This window comes from Malus domestica, chromosome 14 (assembly GCF_042453785.1).
Source record: "Malus domestica chromosome 14, GDT2T_hap1".
Taxonomy (NCBI): Eukaryota; Viridiplantae; Streptophyta; class Magnoliopsida; order Rosales; family Rosaceae; genus Malus; species Malus domestica.
In genome coordinates, this window is record NC_091674.1 from 3,270,522 (window position 1) to 3,280,624 (window position 10,103).

The following is a 10,103-nucleotide window of genomic DNA, read 5'->3' on the forward strand; positions in this document are numbered from 1 at the left end:
ACACTAGAGTGGTATTTCTAAACAAATAACTTATGAAACCATAAATGTGTAAACAACAAGATAAAGATATCTACTAATCAAGTTAACTTACCAACGCCATGCAGCATCACAACCTAGCAAAATTACATGTTTAATAGATACCAGGTAATAATCAAGTTAACATCAACTACTTATATGTCATTCATCACTGTAAACAACAAGATAAACATTATAAACAGCAAGGCAACATGATTATCACACTCTGTAAACAAGGCAGCATGATAAGTAGATCATATAAATCCTTGAAAGGTATATAATTTATATAAACATAACAATACCAATCACCTATCTAAGTAGGTTATAACTCTAGAACATAAGCATATGCACCTGGAAACATAAATAAACTATACTAAAGCATCCTAATTCATCATTGTTTAAATTCAAAAGACATAAGCGTTCAAACACTGCAAAAATAAGTGGAAGAAAAACACAAAGTCACCAAAGACAAAAGCTTCCTAAAACGAAAAATCAAACCAGATGGAACAACCATAGACAAATGATCACAAAATAGAAGAAAACATTTGAAAGAAAGAGCTAACAGACCTTTATTCGAAAGGGCTTGCATCGCTGTTCACAAAACCCCCAAAATCTGGAGACCAATATTTTCTGCAACAAAAAAGCCAATCAGATTAGGGAACCACACCGAAATCACTAAAAAAATTAACCAAACAATGAATGAAAAACGCTAAAAGTTCAATTTCACACCAATAATAACTGAAATGAAAAAGAAACAAAAATATAGGAATACCATATTAATTTTCAAATCTTACCACCAGTTTGCAGGGTGTAACGAAAGCTTGTGTCTCACCATGGCTCAGTCTTTGCTTTATTAGTAACTTAGCCGTCAAATCTTTCAACTGCAATGATCAATTGAACATGATCAGAGAAAAACCACATATGGAAAAGCACACAACTTTCAAAATGCTGATGGAATCCACAATCAAAAGTTTTCACTTTGCTTCTATCTGCAAGATACCAAACGATATTAACAATGAAGGGATGATAACAAATCTCATTAAAGAACACACTGCATTTATTACCAAAGTGTTAACCAGGTGAAAGTATAAAATATTACGGATTTACAGAGTCAAATTCTACATTTGTTGATTATAATTAGTGAAATAAACAGTAATCTATACAACAATAAATATAAAAATAGTTATTCAAGTTGATTTCGCAATTTCTAAAGGTTTAAAGACTGGAGCATCAGATATTTGTTGAATTTAAAACTTTATGTGATCTTAATCCAAACATAGAATGGGTATGGGAATCAGGGAGAGAATATAGAATGGGTATGGGGTAATAACTCTGTATCGATGCGAAGCAATCCATATGTTTTCAAACTGAAACATGAAAAAAATTAAAATAGAAGTGCCTTCTAAAGTTTTTATTTTTGCTATCATATAACATTGATAGCACATGGTATGTTTGTGTTCTTCCCTCATATAGGATGTACTCTTATACACTAAGACAAACTGTCAACCTTGACAACCATTAAATGACTCTGCTAGACCATCTATCAGAAACATTGCATTCATATTTTTGCTTGACCACAATTTTAACATGCGTTAATCTGTAATGCGATTTTTTATCTTTTTAATGGATATCTGATTAGAGTTATACAGTTTTTCCTTCTTTTTTCATTTCACATTAGAATATAAACATTCATCCATCATAACCACACCAAAAGTGGGCAATTCATTGTAAAAATACAAAACCATTACGGTGATAAATCTAACTGATCTATTTCTTGAACTCCGAGGCTAATTCTATCTTAGAAATGTTTTCTTCTGGTACAATATTACTACTCCCCCTTTTTCTTTTTGGCGGAATTGATTGAAATCAATTGGATCAACAGAATAGCCAGTTCATTACAATCTACAGAAATTCAAAATAAAAACTAATATAAAGCTCAGCCAAAACATACCCAAACTGAATACGATTTGTCTGACGATCACTTGAATACAAAGATCACCCAAAATTGAGCGAAAATCTGGGAACAAAATCAATCCAATTGTAATAATTAACAGTTAGACAACCAAAAAACAAATCTATGGGCAAGACAACCAAAAATGAAATCAAACTGCAAAACAAAACTAAAAAATTTAGAAATCAGTCACCTTAATACGTACCAGTTAACAAAACGGCGAAAAAGACGAAATCGATACGGTTCGCACCCAAAAACAGAGAAGAACAGCCAACAACTATTCCAAAAATCAAAGAACGTGTCTGCCCGGAGGTAATTTTGTGAAACCAAGAGGAAGAAATTGATAGAAAACAGGGCGCACAACGATGAAGGCGGAGGAAAACCTAGATGAGAAACCAGAAAATGGAGAGCCAAAAGGTAAAGTGAAACAGATGAATCGAAGGAGAGAAAGAAAGGCTGCAGGACGCGTGGGCTGGATGGGTAGAATCGGAAATTCACTGCACACATATGAGGAAGCACGGCAAAAGCCAAGAAAAGCGGAGGGCATAACTGTCCTTGCACTGTTCACGAACAGTGCAAAACAGTGCACCCGAGTTTGGGTTTTAGTATATGTATAATATATGTAGAATTTATACTTTCATTAAGTATAACATAAGAATTTGTGGTATCCACAAGTGTAAATATTTTAAATTGAAGATCGAGGTCATTCATTGTATTCATATAGGATCAAGGAGTGTAGCTGTAAAAAATCATCAAAATCGGAGTTAAAATAACCGTTAAATCGTGATTTTTCATTTATAACCGTCAGAACGTTTTGTCTCCTTACATGATCTCTGAAGGTTTGTTTTTTGCAATTTTTGGCGTATACGATCTCGAAACATATATAAACAAGTTTGACGGTTGGATCATTGAAACTAGTTTCGTATAATGCGTATCCTATGAAAATGATAGATTCACTAACACTTAGAGTTTATTTATACTTTCATTAAGTATAACATAAGAATTTGTGGTATCCACAAGTGTAAATACTTTAAATTGAAGATCGAGGTCATTCATTGTATTCATATAGGATCAAGGAGTGTAGCTGTAAAAAATCATCAAAATCGGAGTTAAAATAACCGTTAAATCGTGATTTTTCATTTATAACCGTCAGAATGTTTTGTCTCCTTACATGATCTCTGAAGGTTTGTTTTTTGCAATTTTTGGCGTATACGATCTCGAAACATATATAAACAAGTTTGACGGTTGGATCATTGAAACTAGTTTCGTATAATGCGTATCCTATAAAAATGATAGATTCACTAACACTTAGAGTTTATTTATACTTTCATTAAGTATAACATAAGAATTTGTGGTATCCACAAGTGTAAATATTTTAAATTGAAGATCGAGCTCATTCATTGTATTCATATAGGATCAAGGAGTGTAGCTGTAAAAAAATCATCAAAATTGGAGTTAAAATAACCGTTAAATCGTGATTTTTCGTTTGTAGCCGTAAAAAAGTTTTGTCTCCTTACATGATCTCCGAATGTTTGTTTTTTGCAATTTTTGGCGTATGCAATCTCGAAACATATATAAACAAGTTTGACGGTTGGATCGTTGAAATTAGTTTCGTAGAATGTGTATCCCATGAAAAATGATAGATTCACTAACACTTAGAGTTTATTTATACTTTCATTAAGTATAACATAAGAATTTGTGGTATCCACAAGTGTAAATATTTTAAATTGAAGATCGAGGTCATTCATTGTATTCATAGAGGATCAATGAGTGTAGCTGTAAAAAATCATCAAAATTGGAGTTAAAATAACCGTTAAATCGTGATTTTTCGTTTATAGCCGTAAAAAAGTTTTGTCTCCTTACATGATCTTTGAATGTTTGTTTTTTGCAATTTTTGGCGTATGCGATCTCGAAACATATATAAACAAGTTTGACGGTTGGATCGTTGAATTTAGTTTCGTAGAATGTGTATCCCATGAAAATGATAGATTCACTAACACTTAGAGTTTATTTATACTTTCATTAAGTATAACATAAGAATTTGTGGTATCCACAAGTGTAAATATTTTAAATTGAAGATCGAGCTCATTCATTGTATTCATATAGGATCAAGGAGTGTAGCTGTAAAAAATCATCAAAATTGGAGTTAAAATAACCGTTAAATCGTGATTTTTCGTTTATAGCCGTAAAAAAGTTTTGTCTCCTTACATGATCTCTGAATGTTTGTTTTTTGCAATTTTTGGCGTATGCGATCTGGAAACATATATAAACAAGTTTGACGGTTGGATCGTTGAAATTAGTTTCGTAGAATGTGTATCCCATGAAAATGATAAATTCACTAACACTTAGTTTATTTATACTTTCATTAAGTATAACATAAGAATTTGTGGTATCCACAAGTGTAAATATTTTAAATTGAAGATCGAGCTCATTCATTGTAAATATTTTAAACTGAAGCCCTTTTGTGACGCCAGCATTAGTGTCGCTATTCCAATCCGACATTACATTGTTTTATGTCAGATTTTTTCTAAATTTCCGACAGAAATTGGGTTTCTTGTCGGTTTTTGCTTCGCCACTGATAAGGTATATTGCAGTAGTGGGTGTTGGTACCAAGTAACAGATGATAGGGGCGTGGATGATAATCAGTTAAGAGTGCAAGAATCGTAAACCTAGGGATAGAAATCGTCAAAATTGTTTCTGAGCGGGAAAGACCCCGCCAAATTGTTAGAAGATAAATAAGAATTCTTATCAAACTGAAATCGGATGGCGTGAGCGAAGAATGTGGGAGGGAAGTCATGAGCAATTGGGATTAGCATGCAATTGGGAGGGAGATCATGAGGCGACAAAATAGGAATAGCATGCAATGGGAGGGAGATCAGGCAATTGGGGGATGTGAACCGACAATTGAGGGATGTGAACCGACAATTGGAATAATATAAATATTATGGGAGGGAGATCATGAGGCGGCAAAATAGGATTAGACAAAATATGGGAGGGAGATCATGCAATTGGCAGATGTGAACCGACAAAATAGGTTTGGATTGCCACGGGAAATTTATAAGTTTGTTCTTATAATTATATGTTATGTTTTTAGAAAACTTGGCATGCTTGTCGAATTAGAATGGATGATTACATACAACTGTATTCAAATTTACAATTGTAATTGCTAATAATTGATCATAGCCTAAACCAAGTTATATGTTGCTAGAAAGTAGTTTGGAGTTAGAATTGATAGGAAGAACTTTTTCAAACACTCACATATTATGAAATCAAATTGTCAATATAGATTATTGATGGCATAAAACTACAATCCAGAAATATGAAATGCTAGATATCTCTTTATCTATGCTCCCGTTCATATAGAGAAACAAGAGAGAATGACAGCATAAATAGTTGCCAAGAGCTTTGATTGCGTTCCCCGGAAAAAAATGGATAGGTGCACTGGTGAAAACCTCTCACGTAGAGTTATTAATACCTTGCCAATGACATACTTTATTGCCTCTCTAATCAATTTGCCGATGAAATACTTTGTTGCCTCACATCATCGGCTAATATTTCAATATAGCGGGAAAAGTTCCCGCCAAAGTTTACCCGTCAAAACAAAATTTGTCAGGGCATCGAATTTACGCCTACAAAATGATCGTCGGCTAACGTTTCAATTTTCTCGGCTAAGATTGGCATTGTAAATTGGTTCTAGTGTGAGTATTCAGCCGACAAATTAAAAATTTCGTCGAGAAAGGACTCTTGTGCCGACAAAATTTTGCTTTGTCGGCTTATAATTTGTCGGCAAAATTATAATTTCTAGTAGTGTAGGTTTATTATCAACCCGATATAAGTTGATGCACAGATGGCGCCAAATGTTGAAGTGCAAAAATTCGGATTGATCTGAACAACATAAATCCGATCTAAATCACAGACACACAAGAATACATCGATATATCATGATTCACCTCAAGTTGGGACTATGTTCACATTGGTGTAGATCTGGTTTTCACTATATAAATTGGGGCTTGTTGCTAGAGAGGCTAAGTTTGTCATCCTCCTAAAGTGAGGGTGAATGATCCTTTTTATATAAAAAGGATTTCTCACATCTCTCACATAAATCATGGGCTAAATAATGAGGGCCCAATACTCAAGCCTAATATATGATACAACAAAAAGTCTTATATAAGTCTTATACTCATACCTGCGACATGTATAATTAGAAATATTTAGTAAACGTGATACATGTAATATTATTTTAATTTGATACATACATGGCAAAACGGCCTAAAATACCCAGTTTCATAAAGGATATTGCTTCGCTCATCATCCTCAATTGTTCGTGTCTTATTCATAAACCGACACCTGCCCATTTTCCTATTTCAGATCACTTCTATTATTTTTAATCCATTTCGCATAACATTTGAGGAGGACTTTCCTCATGATTCTTTACGAACGAGACACTTTCCTTACATAAAAGAATAATACAAACGCGAATAACCACAACAAATGGTCTACGGGTGATAATTGCGGCTTCCTAATAAACAAAAAAATATGGGAGGTAACGGATTTAATGCTCTGAGTTAGTGAATCTGCTTAACTGTGACTACGAGTAGGGTGAAATTCTCTATAACCTTTGACCTGGAAATAGTGAATAACCATAACTTACCACGAACAATTTTTATAAAAAAAATAAAAAACAAACACGATGAGTAGTGGTGGCAATCTCAAAACCCTAAACTCTAAACCCTCGCACATTTACATGTGCATCAGAGATTTTTTTATCATTCTTGCATGCATGTAGAGTCCAAGAAGTAATAGCGGTAAAAATTTACCCATGCACATGGCCATAATAAAATCCCATAACATTCAGTGGATTGTGGTTGCAAAATCTAATAGCATAAATATCTACTAGCAAGCCAAATTTACTGATGGGTGTGCTTTAAAATTCACATATAATTGCTGTGGTCTGTGTTTCGTTGTACAAGAAAAAAAAAGGGAATAGCTTCTTGAATGGTTTTAAGGCAGAGGAAAATTGAATGTGGCCATAAATAAGAGGTACTTAATTTTCTGATCGTGAATTCATGGCTTCTTGAATGGAGTTTGGTTTGCAGGCAAGCAATAGAATGAATGCTCATGGAGTTTGAATACAGGCTTTCTCCTCGATGGCTTCTGAGAGAATCCTCTGATCTCTTTTCCCAGATTTAGAGGCTAATTATCTGTACGTAGGTATGCCACTAAATGCTAGCTTTGGCATGCATTTCAATGAGGTGGAGGTTGAGAGAATTCAATTCAAGTTTCATGAATAAAGTATCAAAATTTATAACCTGCAACTGGTAGGATTTGTATATATCATTTATATACGATATGATTTGTTTACCAAGTAAACACTGTGCTTTGATTTATATCTTTATTATGATCGAACTTCTTTTTTCGAACAGTAGAATATCGGCCAAGCCACACCGTAAAATTGGGTTTTGCCCTATATATTAGTAAAAGTACAGACACTCGATTTTGTTTTACAAACAAAATTGAAGCACAGATGATTTAAACTCGAGAACTCGGAACCTCTAATAATCAAAATCAAATTACAATATTAATTCTTAAACCTTAGGAGATATTATTTCCTTAGATAAGATAATAGCTATAGATAGTTGTCAATACAAGGTTGTTATGTCATCGATATGTTGTAGATAATTTTCCTTCATCTTCACACTCATCTCCACAACCAAAAAGAAAATCCAATGTCCCAAAAAAAAAAATTTAAGAACAGATCTTCACCCTTTTGAAACGTAGGGTTGTATATATGCCTGGCCAATGACATGAGTTCTAATATGATAACAACGAAAGTTTGTCATTGTCTTCTTCATTCTTGTCCAGTTTTATCGACAAACTTTGTAAAAATAACAAGTGTTGGAGTGTCTATATTTGGATAAAGAATACATCGACTGTGTTATTCACTTATTTTTCTTGGGTAGCTAGTGCTGTTCACACATAATTTTTGACCTCTCACACACCATTGTTATTTTTTGTCCATTGATCTTTTTTAATTCATTTGATCCAACGGCCAAGAATTAAGAAGGGTGTGACAAAGATAAAAATCGGTGTGTAGATAGCACTACCTTTTTCTTAAGTAAGGGTGTCCATCTTTAAGAAAAATGACATCATATTTTCGAGGCATAATCCAACAGTCAAAATAGTTAAGTTTTTGAGTTTTTTTCAAGTATTTATCCATGTCCATCTTCGTTACGATATATAATAAATTTACTTAAATCCGTTTAGGTCTCTATTTCAGCCGTGTCTAACCGTCTAGGCCCTAGCCCCTAGCCCCCACCGATTAATGCCTAGCGTCTTTTAGGACCTTGACCCATACCAATAAACAGCTCTCTCTCTTTCTCTCATCGATCGTTAGACCCAATGTGACGCCGGCAAAGTCTCAAGCTCTTATCATTTCCGAATTCCGCTGGAGAAGATGGGGAAAAAAAGGAAAAAAAGAAGAGAAAAAAAAAGAAGGGAAAGTGAGACGATACCACTGGTAAACTTTCCAGTGGATTTAAACTTTTTCTTTATATATTTATAATAAGTTTCAGTGATCATTCAAAATGGAGATGAAGGAAGAAACATATCTCGATTTAGTATTAATCCTGTTATCAACAAAGAACAGAAAGAAATGTTACTCAATCAAAGAGAAGAAAGGGGGTCGCCGTGATGATTGTGGTGGTGGCTGAAGTTAGTTTTCTTTTTCCAGTTTTATAATCAAATTTTTATTATTAAATTGATTGAAGATAGTTTTTCTAATGGCTGAAGGTACCAAAATAGTCCTACCACACCAGCAAGTTAACGGTATTTATGACGGAATTGACCGAATAGTGAATAGTGTACTTGAGACACAAATCAAGAGTACATGTTGTAAAGTGAAACAAGGGTAAAGTGATGATATTTTGTGAAGAATACAAATGTCGTAGCTAAAAATAAATCTATAAATAATGATACCTGGCTAAAGGATTTGTTTGTACTTTCAACTCAGTTAATAACATTTACAATATGAATGAGGATCCTTTTTGTGAGGATCCTGGAGATCCTCAAATCGTGTCTGCTCATTGTATATCGTGGATCAGAAATCATTTTAAATACTTTTATTTAAAATTAAATATAAATAATATCTGATGAAAATAGACCGCACGATATACGATGAACGGATACGATTTGAGAATCCCTAAGATCCTCACAAAGAGGAACCGAAGAAAATCCTCATTCTTACAATATATGCATATTGCATGAAATACTATTATTTTACAGTTGAAGACATCAATTTCCAATATATATATACACGCATATTACATGGAATACTAGTCAAACATTTTTTTTTTTTTTGTTGGTGAAGAACTAGTCAAACATTTTTCCTTCTTGATATATTGGGGTCTTTTAAGGGTTCATGTACATTTCACCGAAACAAAAACAGTGCACTGAAATTCCATAGAAAGATCCACAATCCGGGTCAACCCTAATCAGTTGAACTTGAAAGTTCAAATAAAACGTGCATCATGCCAAAAGAAAACGAAGTTGTATAATTTGTATTAATAAAGCGTTTATCATGCATGGAAATTATTTTCTGCATGCACGTTTTTCTCCAGCGGCCCAAACAATTTGGCAAAGAATTATACTCTCCTTTTCTTAAAAAGGGTAAAACCTATTTGTATAAAGGAAAAAATATATAAGTATAGTATACAAATACGTTGTGCAAGGAATCAAGGATTACGTGAAGAACCTCAGCCTCGGGAATTAGATATGGTTTCCTTATTTCCTACAAGTGCTCATGGTAGCTACTGTTAGAAAATATTAGGGTTTCTTACATTAAGGTCTCTCTCTCTCTCTCTCTCTCTCTCTCTCTCTCTCTCTCTCTCTCTCTCTCTCTCTCTCTCTCACATATATATATATATATATATATATATTGTATTTTAGTTTGAAAAACAAGTTACTAGTTAGTCAAAAAGTAGCCTTCAAATGATAGCTGTCTCGACATTAATCTAGTTCATTTGTTTTCTTCTTTGTATTCACGGTTTCATAGTTTCGTTCGTTTGTCATGGGTACTTAGAGATATTCAATGCCCATCGTATTCTCAAAGATATAAATACATAGTTATCCATGAATGCCT

The 10,103-nt window shown here is 33.5% G+C and overlaps 1 long non-coding RNA gene across 1 annotated transcript; it reads right to left on the reverse strand.

Moving 5' to 3' along the window:
* Nucleotides 1-578: 578 nt before the first annotated feature.
* Nucleotides 579-2,535, reverse strand: LOC103454795 (uncharacterized). The gene is made up of 4 exons (XR_003770057.2): nucleotides 2,172-2,535; nucleotides 1,967-2,032; nucleotides 810-896; nucleotides 579-645 (listed from the first exon to the last, which is right to left on the reverse strand). It is a non-coding gene; the product is annotated as an uncharacterized lncRNA (long non-coding RNA).
* Nucleotides 2,536-10,103: the final 7,568 nt, after the last annotated feature.